Source organism: Setaria viridis, chromosome 2 (assembly GCF_005286985.2).
Source record: "Setaria viridis chromosome 2, Setaria_viridis_v4.0, whole genome shotgun sequence".
Taxonomy (NCBI): Eukaryota; Viridiplantae; Streptophyta; class Magnoliopsida; order Poales; family Poaceae; genus Setaria; species Setaria viridis.
The window spans coordinates 30,903,842-30,918,653 of record NC_048264.2 but is presented as its reverse complement, the minus strand read 5'-3'; the positions used below and the strand labels follow the sequence as shown (position 1 = coordinate 30,918,653).

General features: G+C 49.4%; 1 long non-coding RNA gene across 1 annotated transcript; it reads right to left on the bottom strand.

The window, feature by feature from the left end:
• Positions 1-2,744: 2,744 nt before the first annotated feature.
• LOC117843662 (uncharacterized) lies at positions 2,745-5,627 on the bottom strand. The gene is made up of 5 exons (XR_004637799.2): positions 5,338-5,627; positions 4,662-5,172; positions 4,399-4,566; positions 3,184-3,906; positions 2,745-2,815 (listed from the first exon to the last, which is right to left on the bottom strand). It is a non-coding gene; the product is annotated as an uncharacterized lncRNA (long non-coding RNA).
• Between the last annotated feature and the right edge of the window lie 9,185 nt (positions 5,628-14,812).

The window sequence follows — 14,812 nt, the reverse complement described above, 5'->3', positions numbered from 1 at the left end:
AAATTAATCACCTCGTCACGTCATTAGCGTACATGGCTGATTATCTTGAGGTGTGCAGGTAGAGTTTATCGTTATTCAGTTGATCAATCATCCCTAGATGCGTGGCGTTCGTTGCATGGACGCTAGATGTCAACTTGTAGTAGGGAGACGGGCATGATACGTGCAACGCGCTTGTCCTCTTGCGACGAAGCACTATACTTGTACATATGATTTACGCCTGCAAGATCGTCGTACGTGCACGCACATGGTTACAAGTTTTAAGACTCCTCGGGATGCGTTAATTACTTAGCTACATATATGGCAGCCTGCTGGTGATATCATTGTTAACTAACTGTAGGTTTGTTAGTTCACTCCACCGGAGGCTTTTTAGATTTCCTGCTATTTTTCAGGTGCACGCTCCAGCTACAGGACAAAGGCTGACCTGCTCTCCTTCTTTTCTTTTCTTTTCTTTTCTTTTCTTTTTTCCCTTCTTCAATTCAGTGTCAGTCCTACTGAGGACTGACGCATAAGCAATCACATGCAAGGATCCATCGAGGTGAGGGAGCCATTGATTGATCTGGGGTTTGTTCATTTTGATACTCGGTTCTATGAAAATTAGCTTCCTTAAAACACGTTTTGGGCAAATAATCTAGAAAAAGGGTTTTGGAACTCTAACAAACTTGAGTGTAAATAAATTTTGTTTCTAGTAAATTCACAAATGTGCATTTTGAAAATTTAGAGCTCCGGTGGCGAGGACCGCTTCGGCAGTGGCAGTGAGCCAGTGATGGTTGTATAGGCTTGTTAGTTTTGGTCCCCTAGCTAGCTACTACCCTTCTTTGGTGATTTCGTCTTCTTCGGTGGCACTAACGGCTTTATGTCCTCAGCACTTGTCGACTAGGTAGAATTGTTGGTAGCGTCCTTTGGAATAATGTTCCACCAGCTTTCTCAATCTCGATTAGACCCAATATGGTCGAAGGGTTTGTGAGGAAGGAGTTCATCGAAGTTGTGCTTATCCATATCTCAAACAAAACAAATGCATTAGGTTCCGAGGTAGTATCTCCTACCAAACAACATCCTTACTCCGTTCATTTTTATTTCAAAAGGCATAGTTTGATTATGATTATGATTGTACTTATATAAAAGCATCTCCAATGATTATGATTTTGTTTACAGTTATACTCCGATTTTGACAGCCAAACTACGGCTTATAAAAATGAGTGGAGGAATTATATATGCTACACTTCCGCAAGATCTACATGCATGCAGGCATGGGTTCCACGAAGAGAGAAAAGGGGAAGCAACAAGTTGCAAGGAAAGGCACAAAACATGCATGAGCACATAATTCAGGATTTCATTAATTCCAGGCCCCCACGATGGAAGAAACAAGGCCCGGATAATCCCACTGGCCTGACCTGAGCACCATGTGAGAGGATCGGTCGCGCGTCAGAGCTGGTCTGCTCGTTGGAAGATGCAACAGCCGGATCTTCGTCTTGTCCCACAGGAGCAACACCCTGAAATGTCGGCACCATCAATTCCATCGGCGAAAATCTCTCCCCTTCTCCTCTGCCCATTACCGCGCCATTACTAACAAGCTCGTGGCCTTCTTCATTCGTAGACAAAAGAAATCGATCGATGCACCGTTGGATAGACAGCACATGAGAAAGAAAGATAAAAGTATTTGCTTTCCGATACGTGTATGGTCAGGGAAAGGCACATCGAAAGGATGGTGCAAAACTGCTGATGACCGGAGAACAGTTCTCTCTTTCTTCCTTCTGCAACTTCTCATCTTTCCCGTGTGGCCGTGAAAGACGCAAATGATTTCCCAAACAGAGCAAGCACTCGAGTCTATCAGCTCACGCGTGCTCACAAAGGCCACTACCAGTATTGTACTGCCACCACAGCTGCAACCCCAGCCCCTTGTCATGCATTCATGTGAGTCAGATGGACAACACCGAGAAACTGGGGACAGGTGTCCTAATCCAGAATCAAAGCGAAACCAATGTTGGCCAGCAGATCAATCAGTGTGGCAGATTACAGTAGAGGTTGCTCGCAAGACACCAAGCACGAGCAGGCCCAGCATCCAGATGTGTGTGCCCCCGGCTGGTCTCAATGCAGATCACAGGTAGCACATCCCTTTCCATCCGCGACAACGGGCAGGAGCCCAGGCCCAGCAGCTTGGCGGCAACCGCTTGTCAAATTCAGTTGCTCGCAGATCCATATCGTATCATCAGAAGACCCCAACGTGCCACCAACCCACGTTCGGTTCATCCAGCTATCCCTCCCAGGTGTACCATCAGCCACGGTTGCTATCGCCGACAGCAGACAGTCCATGTTCATTCAGTCCTCCAGCAACACAACGGAACTCAACCGGGTTTGCAAGAAAAGGACTGCCATAAGATGCGCACGCGGTTCAGATGGGAACTCAGTGAGGATCAGCAGTGCACAGTTTATCAGGCTAAGATTCATACTGCACCGCACAATTCTGGAACCTATAGAGCTCAAATGGAACTCAGTCTGAAACGACAGACAATTCAAAGGCGCATATATAGGGAAACAATAGGCTGGATGATGCACGTGATGCTCCCTACCCTAAGCTATGTTAGCAAAACATCAAACATGCTGAAGAGAAGGTAAAACTCTGGATCTGCTGCCTCTGTGAAGAAAGCTTGGAATCTCAAATGATCTAGGCAACATCTTCATCAAAGTTCGAATGGCCAGTCATAACTTACCCCCCCCCCCCCCCCCCCCCCCCCCCCACCCCCCAACCCCACCCCAATAGACAGAGCTTTTTACTGCCGAAGTACTTCTTCTCACTGGCTTCCTTCTCGTTCCATTTCTGCAAAAAGCAAAAAATGAATGTAAAGCAACCAGACCCATGGACCAGAATAAATGAAAACCACAACCACACATCAAAGAACATGTTGCCAAGCGTAATATAAGGGGGGAGGATCGGTCATTGGTCCCAGGGAAACAGACAGTATTTAATGTACACATGCAAGAAGCTTTACTCAGGCAATAATGCATCAGCACTTTTAAAACCAGTAAACAATAGCTCTCATATGCACATTATTGATATGAACAGGACAAAATCAAATAACATGTATGTACTTGAAATATGTACTTTACTACTGTCTACATGCATACAGAAGACCCATAGCCAGAACCCAGAAGCGTAATATAAGGGGGGAGGATCACATTAGTTACCTGTTACGCTTCACGGTTAGCAACAATTCTCCTTATAATGGTACTTGTAGTGATATCCAAATGGCTCTCCAGCCTATGGCAAATACCCACAGCCATTGGAACAGCATATGGATTTGAAACATCCTGATATACATAATTGACAAGCATTTTGCGATAAATTGCAGCATGTTGTCTTTTACCCTTGGTCGATACTCGATACATAAGAGGGCTCAACTGTTAAACTTCTAAGTTATTTAAATGGTATGTGCCTTCTACTTGGTGATTCGATTCAAGCATTTTGGACTTTAGACAAACTGAGGACACTGATCACATCAATGCTGCACAAACTCTTAACGTATGTCTGGGCCAGTTAAGCTAAGCTCAAACCTAGTTTGCATAGGGTTTACATTTTAGAATATGGATCGCCTCACGCTCCAAAGCTAGCTAAGTCCCAGCTTATGTTGATCGTACAACAATTTCAACTTTGTCGTTTGGAGGACAAATGCTGCGAATCTTCTCATGCATATCCTCGCACCTTTCTGATACAGTGATGGACACCCTTTTCTTGCACCTAGCACTAAGTGTGGCAAACAGCCTCACAAGTTCTACTTTGTCAGCTGCTCTTCCATAGTCTCTTATTTCTACTTCTTCTATTGAATCCAACACAATGTGGTTTGTCATACGATTCTCTAGACAACTGCATGGGCAGCACGACCCAGACTTGCACGGATAATCATAATCATCCTGAAAATAAGAATAAAAACACAATTTATGACAAGAGGCACTCCATGACTCCACCTCTATCATGGAGCTTGGATTTGTGAATGGACAATTTAATTTTTTTTGTAGAACTAGAGAATGCGAAAGAGAAGAGTTTGATCCAACACACTTTCATTCATGAGCGGAGATGGTTAAATACATGTACAAGAAGCACCGACGGCTAACAAACTAGTGCTCGGTCACAAACTAGGATCTAAGCCTATACAGTAGGAGCACGTATACAAGAGGTACATTGTCAGTTTAACATTTTTATTTTTTTAATCGCATATGCTTCAAGAGTGATGCACGCAGTTGCACAGTATTATCTCTTCTAGAAGTAAAAGTCAAGCCCTTAATTGATGAACAGTCTTCAGATTTGCATAATCGTATGGTGTTACTAACTTATTTGATATTGGTCTAAGAAACATTATAGAGCATATGGCCCGAAATGAAAATGGATTAATTAGATGCACGTACCATACGATAACCTAATTCCACCACAATCTTTCTTAACCCAGCACATTTCCTGAGAAGACGTAGCATGGTTGGCTTACAGCCATGCTCTGTTTCCAATCTCACCACCAACACCTCACAGCTTGCAAGTTTATTTGTGTCCTCCAAAAATCTCTTGTACTGTTTTATGCCCTGCAAAAACCACACAAGAATAGGCATCACCAAAGAATTCTCTTTTATCGAAAATAGGAGTTTTTTTTAAAAAAAACGCATAGGCACACGCACACCTGTTTATATGGACGTTCTGCTCTAACTCTTTGACGTTGTCAAAACGCTGCATCAGCAGCAACCCCCCGTAGTTTACTGCTATCACCAGCCACTGAAGATGGTGCCCGGACTCTGTAAAATGATGGCAGCTTGGGTCGTAGACAAAGAAAATGCTGGAATTCCAGTAGACCTCTGAGAGTTTTGGTGCAGCAATGTGAAAGTCAGACACAGAGAGTGTACAAAATGTTTGAAGCTCCGGGGTTGCAATCTGAAGACAGCCCTGGAATTGACTAGTGATCTCGAGCCGCTCCAGCGAGTCAGAGCGTATGGAGGGAACATGAGCTCGGGGAGTTGGGCCCAGACGCCACGCCAGCTACGGGCGAGGACGCTGGTGCGCGCGGCGTCGGCGGTGCCCGGGAGTCGGAGCACGATGCTGTGGAGGAGGTTGTCCGGGAGGCCGCAGATGCGGTCCGTCCCGCTGCCCCGGCAGCCACCGGCGATGTCTCCCTCCGAGTATGTGCCCAAGGTGATCTGCAGATCGTGCTGCTCGTCAGGCCGCGCATCAATCCATTTAATCCACTTACTTTTTTAGGTTCGCCTAAATTCCATTCAGTGGGGGGAAATCGATTTTCGGAATTGGCGAACGAACTAAGCTGAATCATTGCACGATACTAGGAACAGTATCTATTTACTGACCTTGTTCTCCTGTTCCTGCGCCTGACCTCCCTCTAAGCTGCTCGGCATTCTTGGCGGGCGGTGGCCGGCCTCTAGGGTTAGGTCGCGGGTCGCGGGTATGCCGCCGCGTGCGCCAGAAGAGAGGGAGGAAGCACCAAAGGGCGTGGGTTGGGGGCGGCAGCTGCGGCTGCGGCTGCGGCGTCGGCGAGGAGGGAGAGCGGTGGCATCGGCGAGGGGCAAGTCGGGAGCGGCGGCAGCAGAGCTCTGACGCCAGTGGTGTTTGTGTTTCTGCTTGGGAGTGGGGACTGGGGAGGGACTGTGTGGGCGTTGCGGGCCGTTGCCGTGTGCTCGTGTGGGGTGGTCTGGGCTGGGCCTGTGAGGCTGATTGATTTTGGGCTCGTGCACGGCTTTGGGACATAAAAAACAAAATTGGAATTCTCCCTCAAGAAAAACAGGATTTCTAATCATCACTCGGAAGATTTTCGTTGATGTTTTCATTCGGATATCGAAAGACTGGCGCGGCCTTGCCGCGCCCAAATTGGGGTGGACCAGCATTTTCTTCGTTATAATGATTAGAATACCTAATACACATGACAAGCAACGAAGTTGAAGGTTCAAAGCTATGCAGCTAATTTCAGGAATAACAAATCTATGCATTGGCCACAGCCGGTTCAAAGCCTGTAGATAATTTCAGGAAGCCGATAGATGCTGCAGCCAAGTTGATCAGCAATCAAGCTGATATATGGCACTGTTTAACCAGTTGCTTTGAGTCGATGAAGGCACTTCTGGCCATTGTCGTGGTCCATGGGCTAATGGCATTACTATAAACAACTCACTTTCGAATACCAAATTGGTTCGTATATAGTTGTACGCGCAATTTCAACCTAGCATCTGCTTATGCACATGAAAATCTAATCTCAGAATGTTTCTTTAGATGCTTACGAATGGAGAGACAATTTGATTTGGAATCCTCATCAAAGCTGAGACGACGACCTGTCTTGTGTGCATGGCTCACACAGAACTAATTATAAGCAGAGTCCAGATCATCACATTGATATTCAGTATTACGGGGTCTTACTTGAGTTCTTTATCTTTACGCATTTCTACGAGCAACTTGTCTGCAGTTGCGACAACCTGCCATTTTCCCATACGCACGGGCAGATGGAAGAACGAAGAATAGCAGACATTGCTACGGCCGCGAGTGGAGGTAAACCGGCTCGGAAGGCGCTCACCACATTTGCACCATGGTTCCCTAGCACGGGACCGCGACCGGAAGAGGCTACAATGCATAAGCAGAAGAGGAAGAACAGAGGTGGAAGGCAGCGAGGAAGTTATAGCTTGACCCTTAGTACCGCAGGGGACGACGCGGCCGTGCCGGTTGCAGCCTGACACCGTGCACGCGCGTCTCGCCTTGCCGATGGCCGTGGCCCTCTTCACGCGCCAGTGCCACGTTCGCCCAGCGGGTCCGCCGCCTCGTGCCTGTGACCACCGGTCGACTGCCCCACGTGCACGTGCCGTGCCAGTTCCGCCGCTCGCCGATCCCATGCCAGCTCGCTCCGCGGATGTCGTCGACGTGCTTGCACCAAAGCGGTGGCCATGGATCTCTCCTTGCCTCTCCCCGGACACAGGAGGCAGGCGCGCAGGTAGCGGGTGGCGGCATCAATATCGCAGTTGCTATGGGTGATGGGGATTGGAGGAGAGGACTGCGAGCATGTGCGCCGAGGCGGATGGGGATGATGGAGGACGAACGAGTTGGAGGAGGCGACAGCAGCGGAGCCGCGGAGGGGAACAACCAGCGGCGGTGCAAGCTGAAAACCGGTGTGGACGAAGCCTCTGGAACGCTAGCTGTAGTGCCCACACTGGACGCCTGATCAACATCCGACGGCTGATTAAAAAAAAGAGACGTGGCCCAATGATACACTAGAAGCTTGGCTTAGGTTTCGTTATTAAGAGATTAAAAAAAGAGACGTGGCCCAATGATATATTAGAGCTTGGCTTAGACTAATCCCAGTGCAGGTTTCATAGAGGTTTCATGCACATTAATTAGGGTGTCATGTCAGCATTTTTGATGATGTGGCAGTGAGTTAATGAGGAGAGAGGTAAGAGGGGTTTCATCTAGATGAAATCATGTATGCACAGTTACCAACACAGTTTGTGTCTTGTATGTAGTGCATATGAAACTACACCATGAAATTTTGCATTGTAGAGGTAGTTTCAAATACAATTTCATTTTCATGTTACTTATGTGGCTATCTTGGAAACATCAAAATGAAACTCTCCATTGGGATTAGCCTTAGGTTTCGTTATTAAGAGATGTGCGGACGTTTCGTGGGCTGCCTTACGTGGTTTCCTTCGATTGATTGATTCTTCATGGTGCCTACCGGCCGTTTTATTGTCCGATTCAGCCCAAGTGAGGCGGTCGGGCCGCAAGCCCCATGCGCTGGCAGACCACGCAGCTGTGCTTTTGAATCTCTTTCTCTCCTGCTTTGTTTGTTGACCCATGCAAATTAAATTTTGTTTGCCCTCCTCAAATCATGAATAGTGTGTTCATCTCGTTGATGTTGTTGTGCTTGTTTTTTATTATCATGTCTTGTAATTTATGATCAACAGTGTGTTCTTAGTTGTGCGGTAATTTCGTTTTTGATTTTTCGTGAGTTGCAGGATGCAGTAATTTCTGATAATTTCATTCAATCGATTCTACTTTTGATGGAACGTTTTAATTTTACTCTTAATAATTTTTTATGGAACAGTTTTATTTATTCCAAAAACTTATATTTTGACATCATATTCTTTTTCTTGGGATATTTTTCTTGTGCTCGAAATAGTTCACATCTTTATTATTGATGGGTAATTCCTTGGTGTTCAATAGTTTACATTTTTCTTGTGCTCAAAATAGTTCATGAGGGATATGGGTACTCCATGGATCCCCATCGACCAGGATACTGGCCGGCCCTGACAAGTGGACCCGCCCGACCAGAACGTGCGTGTCAGGACGTGAAGATACTTAAAGCGCAAGTGAAGGAGGCCGCGCGATTCAAATCAGCTTTAATATTGCGGGATACTTGTTGTAAACCGACTCAGATTGCTTTCCATGTAACAACCAACTAGATTAGATTCAAACCGACTTGTAACCTTATGTCGTCAACCTATATAAGGTGGTGAAAGGCGCTTCCCGAAGGCACCCGATCTATTCTTCGCACCCGTGCAAAGCAATACAAACCAGCAAAATACATGACGTAGGGTATTACTCTCCGGAGGCCCGAACTGTCTAAACCTTCGTATTCTCATGATTACCTTCGAGTTCTTGATCTCGCAATCCTCCCTGCCTACAAATCTACCACTTGGGTAACCCCCTGGTGGACTGCCAGACTACTAAATTCGATAGTTGGCGTGCCAGGTAGGGGCGATTGTGAGATCCTCCCTAGCAAGCTCGATGGCATCTCGCCTCGGCATCATATTTCCTGAGAGGATGAATGACACCCTCGCCAACCCGATTCAGCTTCGCTTCGGGACTATGCCGGCGGATCCTGATTCCACCGCTTCTTTCGTCGACTCGGCGACCATCGCCAACTCAGCGTCCGTTAGAGCTACGCCAGTAGAACAAGACCTCCACCCGAAAACCTTCATGTCGCTTGCCCAGCAAATCGGCGACCTCTCCTTCTCTGAGAGGATTCCCAACATCCTTGCCGCAACCCGCCCACAAACGCCCTCCGACCTGATTGCGAGGCTAGATTGCATCAGCAACACCATTGCTAGGTGCATCAACCTCTTCGAGACGACGCTATGCCCAACAAGGTTGCCACAGGGTCCTTCCTGCACCCCCTTTGGTCTGAGGAACTCGGTTGGCGTGTTTTCCATGAAATTCGTGCAGTCTCTTCAGATCCAATTTGAAGACTCACCCGAACCCGCCCAGTTTCTAGACTGTGGCGAGTTACAGATCCCCTACATCGTCCTGACTCCAAACCCTTATGGAAACAACGTCGAGAGCAACTCCACCATGCCAGATCGCGAAGCTTTCGTGGTCTCTGCCGATGATCCACCCATGGATGGTGAAACCTTTTCTCAGGAAGAAGGTCGCAACGCCAAGAACCGGGACCGTGCAGTATAGCACCAATAGGAGCAAGCTAACGCCTAGCAACCCCAACAATTTGCTGCTAACATGGGAGCCGATGTAGTAGGCGACCAGCGCCGACCACCGCTTGCCGCCAACGCCGACCTACCGCGCGCCAACGATGGTAACAATGCCGATTAGGATGATGCCCTAGGTAAACGCAAGCACCCTATGCGCGCCCGCAATCTACAAGCCGATCTCAAGGAGGCCAGCCACAACGTCTTCACCACACCCCAGGCTAACCTAGGGGCTGCCTTCACCAATCTGGAAAACCTTCCAAACTCAGAGCCACCCCGACGGATCCGAGCACGTATCCATGTCGCCAACGCCCAGATCGAAGAGCAGGCCCAGAGCCGGTCAACACACTCCTGGTCCACATCTACCCAGCACTCTCGAAGCCGATCCGCTCATAGCAGATCCGGTCATCATCGAGGCAACCATAGTAACCGCGCGGGAGGTCGGCTGGAGCCCGTCCGTGAAGAGGAGGTGGAGCAACCTGCTAACCCACCCGCCATCAACGCCCATCAACTCAACAACCATGACAACCGTCGCTGTGGCAAGAGAGGCGATGGCAAGAACCGTGGCAGACAAGATTGACAACATGACCTCCGTGAATAGTTACGCAACCGCCGCGACCTCCACGGCGACCTCAATAAATGCCACCAAGAGCGGGACGAGGCCAAGCTCCGCCGCCACGCCGAGTACGACCGAGACTACGGTGCTCCCGGACTCGATGATAGGCTAAACCGCGACGCGGAACGGCAGAACCGCCGACGCCAAGAAGAGGAGATGCGTCACCGTGCTGACTATGACCGTTTGTATGGCGCCCCTGAAGACGCCTACATCCCACCCAGGTGCAACAACGGTGGACGCCGCAGGGCACCATCTCTCAAATACAACCTCGAGGATGACGACGACAAGGCGATCGATGGTTTCGTCGCCTTCACTCCCCGCTTCAAGGCCATTGAGTGGCCTGCCTCGTTCAAGCTGGCTATCAACAAAAAGTACGACGGCCGCTTCAACCCCACTATATGGCTCAAAACATACAGCACCGCGGTGAAAGCCGCCAACGGCACCTACGACCAAATGGCCGCCTATTTTCCGGTGGTGATGGATCCCGCCCCTCTTCTGTGGCTATAGAACCTCCCGCCGAGCAGCATCGACACCTGGGGTCAGCTCGCTAGGGCTTTCACCCAGAACTACCAGGCTACCTACAGTCGACCTGGAAACACGGAGGATCTTGGGCAACTCCGCCAACGGAAGAATGAAACTCTTCGAGAGTACGTGAACCGCTTCTTCGAGAACCGCAACAGGCTGGCCAGCATCAAGAACCGCAACATCATCTAGTACTTCCACTCGTCAACCTGTATAAGGTTGTATAAGGCTGCCTCTAAGACGGTCGTGCAGATGATGCACCTCGTCAACCTTCAGGCCGACACAAAGGAGGCGGTGCAAGTACAGTTCCAGGGTGGCAAGCATTGCCAAAACGACAACCATGAACTGCCGACCCATGAGGAACACCAAGCACGATCGGAGTCCTTCCGACTTCGAAAAAGGACCCCCCGAGGTCCTCACTGCCAAAGTCGATCCCGCCAGACCAACCACCTTCCTCCGGGAAGAGTTTGATGACACCCTGAATGCTCCGTGCCTCTTCCATAAGGATGCATATCACAATCTCCGGGATAGCACAGTCCTCAAGAAAGAGCTCGGCGCCCTGGTGGAGTACAAGCGACCTCACCGCAACGACTATCGCAGGGACGACAATTGTTTTGACAACCGCCGCCACGATGACCGTGATGACCACAGCGACCGTCGCCGCAACGATCATCCCGACCGCCACCGCGACCACTGCCATGATGATCCCGATGATCGTGATCGCCGCCACGATGACTGTGATGACCACGGCAACCGCTGACACGATGACTGCAACGATTAGCATAGAGACGAGCGTCGTGACCAGAACGGGGAGTTCCAGCGACTGAACCATAAAGTCAACATCATCATGGGTGGCCCCAAGGCGTTCTACAGCAACTGCAAACACAGGCTGCACCAGCAAGAGGTGCACTTCGTGTCCATATGCCCAGTCTAGTATCTGTGTTGGTCAGAGATGCCCATAACCTTGTCCAGGGAAGATCACTGGGTACATATTTCAGATCCCTGGTCCTATCCGTTGGTGGTCTGCCCAACCATAGACCAAGCTCTCCTCCCCAAAGTGCTAATTGATGGCGGCAGTGGGTTTAACATCATCTTCACCGAAACCTTGAAGCACATGGGCTTCAATTTCGACCGCCTCCAGCCTTGTGAAGACCCCTTCTACAACATTGTGCCCGACAAAGGATCCTATCCTATCGGCCGAGTTGTTTTGCCAGTTACCTTTGGCACGCCCGACAACTACCGTATGGAGCACCTCACTTTCGAGGTGGCCAACTTCAAAACTTCCTACCATAGCATCTTTGGCAGACCCATGCTTGCAAGGTTCATGGCGATTCCGCATCAATCCTACCTCATCCTTAAGATGCTGGCTCCAAATGGTGTCCTCTCTATCTACGGTGATATTGAGACGTCATACCAGTGCGACGCGGAGGCAGTACAGCTCGCTAAAGCCCTGGAGTACTCGGCCAAAGCCACCACCATGCTCACTGATGCCCAGAAGGTGGACTAGAACCAGCTCACGATCCCAGAGATGGAGTCGACGCCCACAGCGCTGTAGCCTGATCCAAAGGTCAAGAATATCTGCCTCAGCTTGGAAGATCCCTCCAAGATGTCCCTCACAGGGTCCGACCTCTCCCCTAAATAAGAACTCACGCTCACCAATTTCCTCCAGGATAACTCGGACATATTCGCGTGGAAGCCATCCGATATGCTCGGTGTCCCACAGGAGCTGGCTGAGCACTCCTTGGAATTGAGAAAGATAGCAAGAACAGTCAAACAAAAGTTTTGCCATTTTGCCCAAGATCGCAAGGAGGCCATTAGGGTAGAACTAAATAAGCTTTTAGCTGCCGGTTTCATCCGTGAATATAAGCACCCCGACTGGTTAGCAAATCCAGTCCTTGTAAAAAAGAAAACCGATGAATGGATAATGTGTATCGACTATACCGACCTCAACAGGCACTGCCCTAAGGACCCCTTTCCTCTTCCGCGCATCGACTAGGTCGTAGACTCTACGGCTGGAAGCACTCTACTGTGCTTCCTCAACCGTTACTCGAACTATCATCAGATCGCCCTCAATCCTGCCGACCAAGACAGAACGACGTTCATAACACCCTTCGCATCTACTGCTACAAGACCATGACCTTTGGGTTAAAAAACAGCGACGCCACCTACTAGAAGGCAATCTAGGGTTGCCTCAAGAAGCAGCTACACAAGAACGTCGATGCCTACGTCGATGATGTGGTTGTCAAGACTAAGGATGAGGAGAACTTTATAGCCGACCTCGCAGAAACCTTTGACAACCTCCAGGCCTATCGCTAGAAACTCAATCCGGGCAAATGTATCTTCGGTGTCCCATCTGGAAAGCTCCTGGGCTTCATGGTCAACACGGCATCAAAACCAATCCCATCAAGGTTGATGCAATTAGAAACATGGCAAAGCCAGCTAGCAAGAAAGATGTCATGAAGCTTACCAGCATGATGGTGGCCCTCAGCCGCTTCATCAGCAAACTTGACGAAAAGGGACTGCACTTCTTAAAGCTACTCAAAAAGGCGGACAAGTTCGAGTGGGATGACAAAGCCACTAAGGCACTCAAAGAACTCAAAGCCTTCCTTACCACTCCCTCCGTCATGACGGCCCCAGCCGACCAAGAAACGCTACAACTCTACATCTCTGCAACAACGCACGTTGCTAGCACTGTGCTAGTTGCGGAACGCGAAGAGCCCGACTATGCACACATGGTGGAACGACCAGTGTACTATATTAGCGAGGTCCTCAGTGACTCCAAGGTTCGTTACACACAGGTTCAGAAATTGCTCTACGCAATCCTAATCTCATCTAGAAAGCTGTACCATTATTTCCAGGCGCACAAGATCTGGGTAGTATCCTCATACCCAATCAGTGAAATCCTCCGGAATAGGGATGTCAACAGATGAGTTGTTAAGTGGTCTGTAGAGCTCAGCGAGTTCAACTCAATTTCTACCCATGTCATGCGATCAAGTCACAGATCCTAGCCGACTTCGTGGCTGAGTGGACAGAGATCCTGAAGCCGCCCTCCTCGGCGGGGTTGGAACACTGGACCATGTTCTTTGACGGTGCCCACAACCTCGAAGGAGCCAGCGTGGGGGTCCTCTTCATATCCCCCAAAGGTGAGCAGCTCAAGTACATCCTCCAGATCTAGTACAAGACCACCAACAACGGCGCTGAGTATGAGGCACTCGTCCACGGCCTACGCATTGCCATTTCCCTTGGAATCAAGCGCGTCCTTGCATAAGGTGACTCCAAGGTCATCATCGAGCAGGTCAATAAGAACCGGGACTGCACTAAGTCTGCAAACTTGAGGCCCACTTCAATGCCCTCGAGTTTCACCATGTCCCCAGGGAGCATAACATCGCCGTTGATGTCTTGTCCAAGATCGGCTCAAATTGCGCTTAAGTCGCAATCGACATCTTTGTCCAGGATCTCCAGAGACCCTCCATCAAGATTCTGGACTCGGACCAGGTCAACGACAGTACTGAGGCTCTGGCCGACCCAGCTCCCACTGATGTCATGATGATTGAGGCAGAAGAAGACTGACGCGCTTCATTCATAACCTTGATCACTGACCAGCTGGCGCCAGGGGACAAGATTAAACACGAGAAACTTGCACACGCAGTGCAAACTACGTCATCATTGGGAAGAAGCTCTACAGAAAGGTCGCATCCACAGGCATCTTGATAAAGTGCATTCTGCATAGTGAGGGCATTGACCTCCTTCACAAGATCCACATGGGCATATGCGGGAACCACGCTGCTTCAGGCACTTTGGTTGGCAAGGCATTTTGCTCTGGCTTCTATTGGCCAATAGAGGTAGATGATGCAAAGGAGCTCGTCCAAAGGTGCAAAAGGTGTCAGTTCTTCTCCAAGCAACAACACATACCAGCCCAAGCCCTGCACACCATCCCACCATCCTGGCCCTTCGCATGCTGGGGGCTGGATATGGTAGGTCCCTTCAAGACCGTCCCGTGTAGCCACACTCATATCTTTGTGGCTGTTGACAAATTCACAAAATGGATTGAGGTCAAGGCTGTCACCAGCATCGAGTCGGCTAAAGTCGCTCAGTTCATGGAGGAGATCACACACCGCTTCGGAATCCCAAACAGGATTATCACTGACCTTGGCAAACAGTTCACAGGCTTTGAGTTCTGGGACTTTTGCCATGGTAATCTCATCGATGTGTACTACTCCTTAGTAGCGC